Source organism: Cryptomeria japonica, chromosome 5 (assembly GCF_030272615.1).
Source record: "Cryptomeria japonica chromosome 5, Sugi_1.0, whole genome shotgun sequence".
NCBI lineage: Eukaryota > Viridiplantae > Streptophyta > Pinopsida > Cupressales > Cupressaceae > Cryptomeria > Cryptomeria japonica.
The window spans coordinates 689,134,984-689,144,831 of NC_081409.1; positions in this window are offsets into that span (position 1 = coordinate 689,134,984).

Consider the following 9,848-nt stretch of genomic DNA (forward strand, 5'->3'; position numbering starts at 1 on the left):
CCCACAAGCATAAGATCTCATTTTCAGAAAGTTATTCATTATTGCTTTGTACATGTTTGACTTGTGACCAAAATTGTTACCTATAAAACACTGACCAATAAGGGTGGGACCATTGTTCATATTATTCATCATTCTATTATTCTTCTTACTTCTACATTGATTTTCCACATGACCAATTTATTGCAAGTAAAAAATCTACCATTAAATTTATAAGCATTACGGTGTCTTATAAGAGGATTCTTATTCTTAGGCTTTGCATTGCTCTATCTAGAATCAAACGGTTCTCCTTTCTCATATCCAAGTCCTCTCATGTCTATTCCATGTCTCTTTCTTTCTAGAATTTCATCAAGACTTGTTGAGCTAGCATTAAATCTGTCTCCATATTCATTTGCAGTAGCAAGTTCATCTCTTAAGGAAATAATTTGTCTTTCAAGTTCTTTTCCACCATTCCTTTATTGCATTAGCTCAAGCTTTAATTGATCATTCTCATAAGTAATTTTGTAGCTTTCATCTGATCTATCCTTCAATTATTGAGTCAATATTTCTTCATTCTTTCAATATTCAATCTCCTTGGTCAGCTTCACCACTATATATTGCATCTCATTCTTCAATACAACATTCTCTTTAGCAATCTTTTCATATTCATCAACCTTGTCCTCATTTTTCATGTTTTGTTCTTCTTTCTCTTTTAGGTTCTCTTCAAAGAACTTATTTCCTTTCTTGCTACATCAAAATATTCAAGAGCCACACAAAGTTGTCTTTGCAAATCAGAATCCATTGATTCAGCCTGCTAGACCTTCCTTGAACACTTAGGCTTCCTTAGAGAAACTGGGCTTTAATACAAATTGTTGGAATCAATGAATACTGAGAGGAGGGGTGAATCTATGTTCTACAAATTTTAAATTTGTTAATATGATTATTCAACCACTGGATGAACAACAAAGAAAGAAAAGTTTAAAAATATAAAAAAAGTAACCATGCAACCATAACACCAAGATTTTTATGTGGAAACCCAAATGGGGAAAACCATGGTAGGATTTGAACCCATACTATTATTCCACTATGGCCAATAGCGAAAAAATATTATGCAAGTGGAATGCACTTGCATTTAGGCACACTGTCTAGAGCTCACTGCTCAAGTTACAAAAATAGGGCTACAACCTTGAAGGAAGGCTCACTGCCTTACAAGAGATTATAAACTGATTACAATAAGTAGTAAATTGGAAAATAGCACCTGACTATACCAAATATCTATTCTGGTTAGGCACAAAGTGATCCGCTACACTTTTCTAATAAAATGTTTTGTTCTACTTTACCAGATCAACACAATTTAGAGTGCACATGTGAAACTATGGTCAATCATTCCAAAATCACCACACATATTATTTTTAACATCTAATCCATTAACCCAAATGATCTTATATATCCATACACTCCAAAATTAATCTCCCAAAAGTTGGATTTGATTTATGATCGAGCCATATAATGGATCCAAAATGCATGATCACATGCTTTCTATAGGTCTCACATCACCCCAAACACATTTCCGATCACTAGAATTAACATAAAGAATCCTATCACACATTATACCATAAAAAATGAAGAGTACTCTATTTTACTGTTCTACCAGATATCGAACCTTCAAATAGGCATAGGAGTGAATACTGAAGGGTGTATTGTCATGATAATCTGCTTCATATACCCAACCAATTAATCAAAAATCACCAAAATCAAAACCCACTTCACTAAAAATCATAAAATTGTATAATAAGAAACATTGATAGTCTTAGTTTAGAAATACTATATTGAAGACATCCGATTAACTAAAACACCATACCAGATCAGATCAGTAGATTGAGTTGTCATCAATGACAACTCCTAAAATTCTACAAGCATAAGAAACCATCAATATTCATTGGACCATCACCGGAATACCAAATGCCAATAGGAAGATCATCCCCTCGCACCCCATACAGACTTGAACCCATATAAGAAAACAAACTCAAGATATATACATAAAGTTGATATGTTAGTTCAAGGTTAGTACTTAATCATATAATCTAACATTTGAACATCCATAAAGATAAAATGCATAACCAGCAACATATCCTGGAATCACAATAAAATTCATTACATTAGAGGGTATCCCCTAGTCACATAAACAACACGAGAAGTCAACCAAAGTCAAACTAGATTAAACAAAGTCTGGTCGAGGGAGAGGCATTACATATGATAATCCTTCCAAACCTTTTGTGGTAGATACTATGGTAGAGTATGACCTTTTTGTAGTCTTCTCCTCTTCCTTGCAAGACCAGTTGTCTATAACTTCTTCGGCTCCACAACATCATGGAAAATATCCTTGTTAATTTTTAATAGTTGGTTCTCCCGACCCTCCATATTTTTTATGAGTTTTATTATCACTTTGATCATCTTAATCACATGTATTTATTTGAATTTTTTATTTGACTGGTTTTCCAATGAGTTGGTTATAAAATTCCTTTGAATATTTTTTGTAAGACTCTTTGTTAAAATGGTACCTATGAAGTGTGTTACTTTTTTAATGGATTATTAAATTATGTTCTTTTAGTTATGCCATAATATAATTTGGAAATAGTCTTTACATGTAGAATCTAGGTATGTACATAGAACTATAAGAAATATACTATTTTTCATTTTTTATAAGGTTTCATTTTATAAATTATTATAGTAATATGTTTAGGACATGAAACTTCAATTTACTTACCACACCTGATGAAGAAACCTATTTATAATTTATCCATATTACTATATGATCTCACACGTTAATCTAAAATACCTTTTAATAGTAGTAGTATTTGTTCTACCTTATTGCCTTATCTCATCTCCTTGACAATGCAATACATGTGCATGGTACACATGGATGGTGAGATATACATTGTTGTTCATACTTCTCCTATGAATGAAGTGAGGAATTATATTAAAAATATTATTGGCATTATACACTCTAATGAGAATTGAAGGTGTTGTCATTGATGACAACCTTGTGGAAACCTTCTAGTAACCTTGTAGAATTCCTTTGGTAAACCACGACAGGCACCGGCACCAGTAGACACTTCACCGACAATGACAATAATGTATACCGGCATCCCAGCTGACAGGAACAAACTTTTGTTTATTATATTTAATTGTAAATATCTTTTGTAAAGCCGACATGGCATATTGTAATAGACTCATATATGTATGAGATCTTGTAAATCATTTTGATATAGAATAATGAGAGGAGAAGATAGGTAGAAGGAATGAGTGAATATTAAGGAAGATTATTTATAAGGTTTATGGTTATATTATGAGCTTAAACCAGTACTGAACCTGGCATAGCAGATGCTGAATTGTAGTAGTACATTATATTGGATTCTCATAATCCATTTTCTAAGTCAGTGAGACTTCCATTTTGTAGATTGAGCAGTGAGCTCTAGGCAATTGGCCTTCCTACATGTACAGGCACCACATTGTAAGTAATATCCATTCATTGGCCAGTGAGTGAATATTGTGGGTCACAAATCCCACCGAGGTTTTTCCCACACCGGGTTTCCTGTTAAACATCTTGTGTTACGGTGTGTTTTCTATGTTGTCTTTATTGTTCTTATTTACTGCATTAACTCTCATTTATCGATACACTATTTTGGAATGAAAAATACTTAATAAGGTCAAATATTCTGTTAACCGATTAGATATTGATTCACCCCCCCCTCTCAGTATCTTTGGGACTATCATTAATCCTAACAATTGGTATCAGAGCTTGGTCCTCTATTTTCAAAAGTCTAGTTTAGCTTGAGGAAGATTTTGACACTGACAAAGATGGAGAACTTAAGAAAACAATTAGAAGGAGCTCTTATGGACTATGATGCAGAGAAGTTGAAGAATATCAAACTTGAAGACGATTTGAGGACTGCATAGGAATTCATTCAAGTACTTCAGGAGAATATTACTATTGCTAGAAATAAAAGAAAAAAAACTTCATGAGAAGATGCAAAGTGATGATGATGAAAAGGAAACTCTTAATGATCTTGTGAACAAATTGAGGCAAGAAAATAGTACTATGAGGAATGAAATGCAAGACATGACTATGAGATTTTGTAAAGACATTGAAGAGAGAAAAAAGAATGAAGATGACTTGACTAGGAGACTTAATGATGCTGGAAATGAAAATCTAAGAATCACTCATGAAAATGATATGTTGAAGATAGATTTGATTCACATGCAACATGATAAAACTAAACTTATGAGACAAAAGAAAATTTTGAAAAATGAGTTGGCTACTGCAAATCAACATAAAGAGAAATTCAAGAAAAGTTCAAAAGAACTTGATAATATGCTGAAAAGTTAGAAACCTAATGGAGATACTAATGGACTTGGATTTGAAGTTGGTGAAAGTTTTGGTACTACAAACAATCATGACCACAGTAAATCAGTAAGACAACCTAATGCTTACAAATTTAATGGGAAATTATTTAACTGTAACAAGTATGGTCATAGAGAAAATCAGTGTAGATCTAGAAACAATTAGAACATTAATGCACCCACCGGTCAATGTTCCAAATGCAAGAAAATTGGTCATAATTCAGAAAATTGCAAAATGAATGTGAGATGTTATGTTTGTGGAAGATTTGGGCACTTGTCTAATCAATGCAAAATACAAACCAGCATAGGATATGGAAAGGCAATTCAGAAGAATAATGTGACTTGTTATGTTTGTAACAAGATTGGAGACATTGCAAAATTTTGTAGAAGCAAGACTTTACTAGAAAATAATAAAGGACCCAGTTTGAAAGGAAAAGAGAAGGTAGATGAAGTAAAGCAAGAATTTTCAAAACAATGGATTAGAAAGAGAGATCAGAATGTTGATGAGACTATTCCTTCACTGGTAAAACATAGTATTAATCCACCGACAGGAGATTCTTCATCCAACTGAAAACTAACCCTTTGGGGAAATTGCAACAAGTTGAATATCATGCAGTTTACCCTCGATTGATGGTGAGAAGATGGATTTCTTCTCTATCGACAGATGTGTTAAGTTTCACTTAACCAGTGAGCAATTAACGTGGTTGTTGGAAGAAAAGACATTATAAATCATTGGTTTTCCCTCTTTTTCGATTCATCGAGTATTTAAACTTTCAGAGAGCGCAAAATCTATGTGAAGGCATCCAAGGTGAAGAAGTGAAGCGATTTATTTCAAGAACTCAAACCAATATCAGGCAGCTTAAGGTATTTTTCAATGGCTTTCTTTTCTACTCTCAAATTTATTGCAAACCATATTGTTGTGCAACGCTCTAGGCCCATTTTTAAGATTATCCCCGAAATAGCTAAGCAAGATGATTCTATAAGTGCATTTTCAAAAATTCTTAAAGGTGTTGCTTATGTTGAAGACCTTAGAATTTATATTCACTACAATATTGTGGAATTAGATTCTAAGGAAGTGATGAAGATGTTTAAAACTGTTATCTGTGATGAAAATAAAAATATCAAACCTGAACACAAGGTAATTAAAACTTTAAGTTTTATGGAAATCTTGGACATCCCTAAATTTCCTAAGGAGATAGTGAGAATTGTCATTAGCAGGGTACATGGAGAATTTCTTTGGCTAGATTTAGTTTGAAAACTCACTAACGAAGAAATTGGGGCAGTGATAGGTTTACCCTCCATTGGTAGCAGGCCAGATAAGACTAAGAAGGTACCTAACAATACTGTCATGACTTTAATAGGGGAAACATCTGATAGTAGATCCCTGAGAGTAAATGATATCAATGATACAAATGTTAGATTCATAAGCATGACCTTAGGCTACAATACCACACATGCAAACCAACTCAATTCAATTTCCACTCTTTGCATTAAAAGTTCTTATGATATGGTAAATAATGATGCAAAAATAGATGTATGTGAGTGGCTAAAGGATGAATTAATAGATAACCTGAAAAAGATAAAAGGAGATAAGAAAGGAACATATTTTTTTGGCAATCTTTTGGTATGTCTTATGTTATATTTCACAACAAAAGTTCCCGGTATTGGAGAGAAATATTTTGGATATGACATACCGATAGGAAAACAGTTGCAAGAAGAATTCATCAGCATTGGTACAGATAAGGAAAACAATATCATTGAGTATTTCAAAAACTTCCAAGCAAAATGAAAACTAGGGAGAGACTACCATAGAGTGTAGTAGAAAAGTACAACAAAGAAATATGTTTTGTGATTAAAAAGGATGAAATATGGATGGAAGTAGTTCTTCCTAGAATTGTATGGGTAACTGAAATGGGGTATGAGGCAGATGTAAATATTATTGAAACTTATGCTAAAGCCCTATTAGAAGCACCTAGAGAACCCACATAAAAGGTTTTTGGTAATGCAGAAATAACCGAAAGTGGTGTACAAACATTGAAATAGAGAAAGAAAAGAGAAAAGTAAATAAGAAGTGCAACAAAGCAAGTAAAGGAAATAAAAGAAAACATCATGAACTTAACTGGAATAAAGGAAAGTGAACTAGAAGGATTACAACCAGAGGCACATATCTCACCGGTTGGTACATCATCTAAAAGTGAAATACTTGTTGAGTTTAAGAGAGTTGACAGGAAGAGAAAACCCTCACTGGTACCCTCTCCTTTACCCAAGAAAATAAGAAAGAAGCAACAGGTAGTAAGACCACCAACAAAGAAATTGACACCAAAGAAGAAACAAAAATAGGTTATACCACCTTTGGATAACTTATTTAGTGAAATCACTGATGATGGCAATTTATCAAATGTGAGCAAACTGTATAATGCATTCTCTGTTTCTAAGAAGGAAAGTATTGAGAATAACATAATTCTACATCTTGACATATACAAGAAAGTGTTAATAGAAGTTGTAGATGATTTTACAAATGAATTGTATAGAAGGTTAGATGCTAAAAAGGATTTCGGTTATGAAGATAGACAAGAAACTCAAGATTGAAAAACTTCTAGCAGTACATCCAGTTGGATCTAAAGAAGAGATTGATGAACTAATTAGTGAAGCTAACAGATCAGTTTTTGCAAGTGGTCACCGACATGTAAGCCTAATTGCTGGTAGAGTCAATGAAATCTCAGAGGAAACAACAAACAAGTGGGATATCCTTTTTGTAGAGAAGGAAAAACAAGAAGAATTAAACATATCTATGAAAAATTTCAAGGTTTATCAGAAGGATAGAGACAGTAATAGAGATACCGACAATAGATATTATAGAGAAACCAACGGAGAAATTGACAGATACACAAGTACACATTGAGACAGTGCAATCGGTAATCACTGAGAAACCCAAACCATTTCTAGTAGAAATGCAAACTTAGATTGATCCACCAGAGGTCGATACAAGAAAATTTGTTACTCATACTGCAAGCACTAAGATAGTAAAGGTATTTGGTCAAATATCAGATACTTCATTGAGTGAATTTAGACCTACAAATGTGACTGAGGTACTTTTGCACTCAATAAAGAAGATAATTGACTTTAATGCATTGGTCTATAAGGCAATTCATGATACCATACCTATTCTTAAAATGATTACACCAAAATGCAATTTAGATCATGAAAATGATTCTTTAAGTCAGTTAGACACATTGTCTAAATTCATTGCTAGAAATGTACTAACAATTGATCAAATAAATGAGGAAACATTCAAAGAGAAAATGGAAAAAGAAAAAGAAAAATTCTTTGAGGAAACAATAAAGAAGTGCACGGAACACATTAACACACTTTTACCGGCACTAAATACAACAATTTTGGGGTATAAGGAATTGTACAGGGATACATGTAAGCCACATTTGTTAACATAGGACATTGATAAGGAAATAAACAAAGTACAAAAGGAGATAGATGATATAGCTGATAATATCATTGGTTCATTCGAACCTATATTAGTTATTGAGAAAGAGATAGAAGGATTTAAGGAAAAAATGGAGAAATTAGAGAAATAAAAAGAAAGGATCAAGGCAAATGCCAGAGAGCTTAAGCATAAACTCAGTCCTCAATTGGACAACCTTATCTCTTTGAGAAACGAGATCTCTAAGGCACTAATTCAAGGGGAAAGGTCACCAAAGGAGCATATGAATCATCTCACTAGTATAATCCAAAGAACTAAGGAAACCATGATAGATAGTAACAGATTCATACAGAGCTTAAGCTTGGTTTTCGCTAACATATTCCAGATTGTAACCAATCGGTTACAAACTTCAAGGGGAAATTCTGCACTCATTTGACAATTTTTGACAACCATTGTCATTGATGTCAAAGGGGGAGTAGTGGACATAGAAAAATGGCTAATCAGAGGAGATCATTTGCTCAGGGGGAGCACACATTTTTGGTAAAATTTTGGACTTCATTTTTGGAATAGATTTTTAATTTTTCTCATGAGTGTTGCCATCAATGCCAAAGGGGGAGATTGTTGGCATTATACACTCTAATGAGAGTTGAAGGTGTTTTCATTGATGTCAACCTTGTGGAAACCTTCAAGTAACCTTGTAGAATTCCTCTGGTAAACCACCGATAGGATCAGCACCGACAGACACTTCACCGACAACGACAACAATGTATACCGGCACCCCAGCCAACACGAACAAACTTTTGTTTATTGTATTTAATTGTAAATATCTTTTGTAAAGCCGACATGGCATATTGCAATAGACTCATATATGTATGAGATTTTGTAAATCATTTTGATATAGAAGAATGAGAGGAGAAGATAGGTAGAAGGAATGAGCGAATATTAAAGAAGATTTTGTATAAGGTTTATGGTTATAGTATGAGCTTAAACCCGTACTGAACTTGGCATAGTAGATGCTGAATTGTAGCAGTACATTATATTGGATTCTCATAATCCATTTTGTAGATTGAGCAGTGAGTTCTAGGTAGTTGGCCTTCTTGCATGTGCAGGCACCACATTGTAAGTAATATCCCTTAATTGGCCAGTGAGTGAATATTGTGGGTCACAAATCCCACCGAGCTTTTTCCCACAATGGGTTTTCTCATTAAACATCTTGTGTTATGGTGTGTTTTCTATGCTTTCTTTATTGTTCTTCTTTACTGCATAACTCTTGTTTACCGGTACACTATTTTGAAATGCAAAATACTTAATAAGGTCAAATATTCTGTTAACCGGTTAGATACTGATTCACCCCCCTCTCTCAGTATCTTTGGGACTATCATTTATCTTAACAAATATTAAGGTTAAAAATAACGAATCTTAATCTATTAGTAATATAGTCAACTTAGGCAAACAATAATTTATCGTTTATTATTATAATAACCTAATTATTTGTTTATTATTTTTATTTGGTTTGAAATAAAGTCATATTAAAGAGTTATTTTTACATGCATATTATTTTTTATATTAATGGGATAGTCATATTTAAGATATATCTTGACATTATTGTATTTAGATATATTTAAAATATCAATCTTTATGTCTTACTACATGATAATCAAACTTGAAACATTTATTTGAATTATATATACCATTCCATATTAAATTTATTAGACCTTTTTAATGAGTTTATATTTTAAATTCATTTGTTTTTACTATCTATCCATATAAAAACGTGATTGAAAGATCAACTTTTTAAGGTGAACTATAAATATCATTTAAGAAATTAATATTTCTAATAGAAGAGCTTAAAAATATCTCTAAATAATATATACTCGCATTCATAATAATCAGTGGAAGAGATTTCTTACCCGTGCACTTAATTAGGCAGGGGTCGGGGCAATTATATTTGTGGAAGCCGTTTCCTCAGATGCCACAAGAGGCGTTGGGATTTTTGAATCCCTTGCAGTAGGAAATTATATCTGTTTCTTTA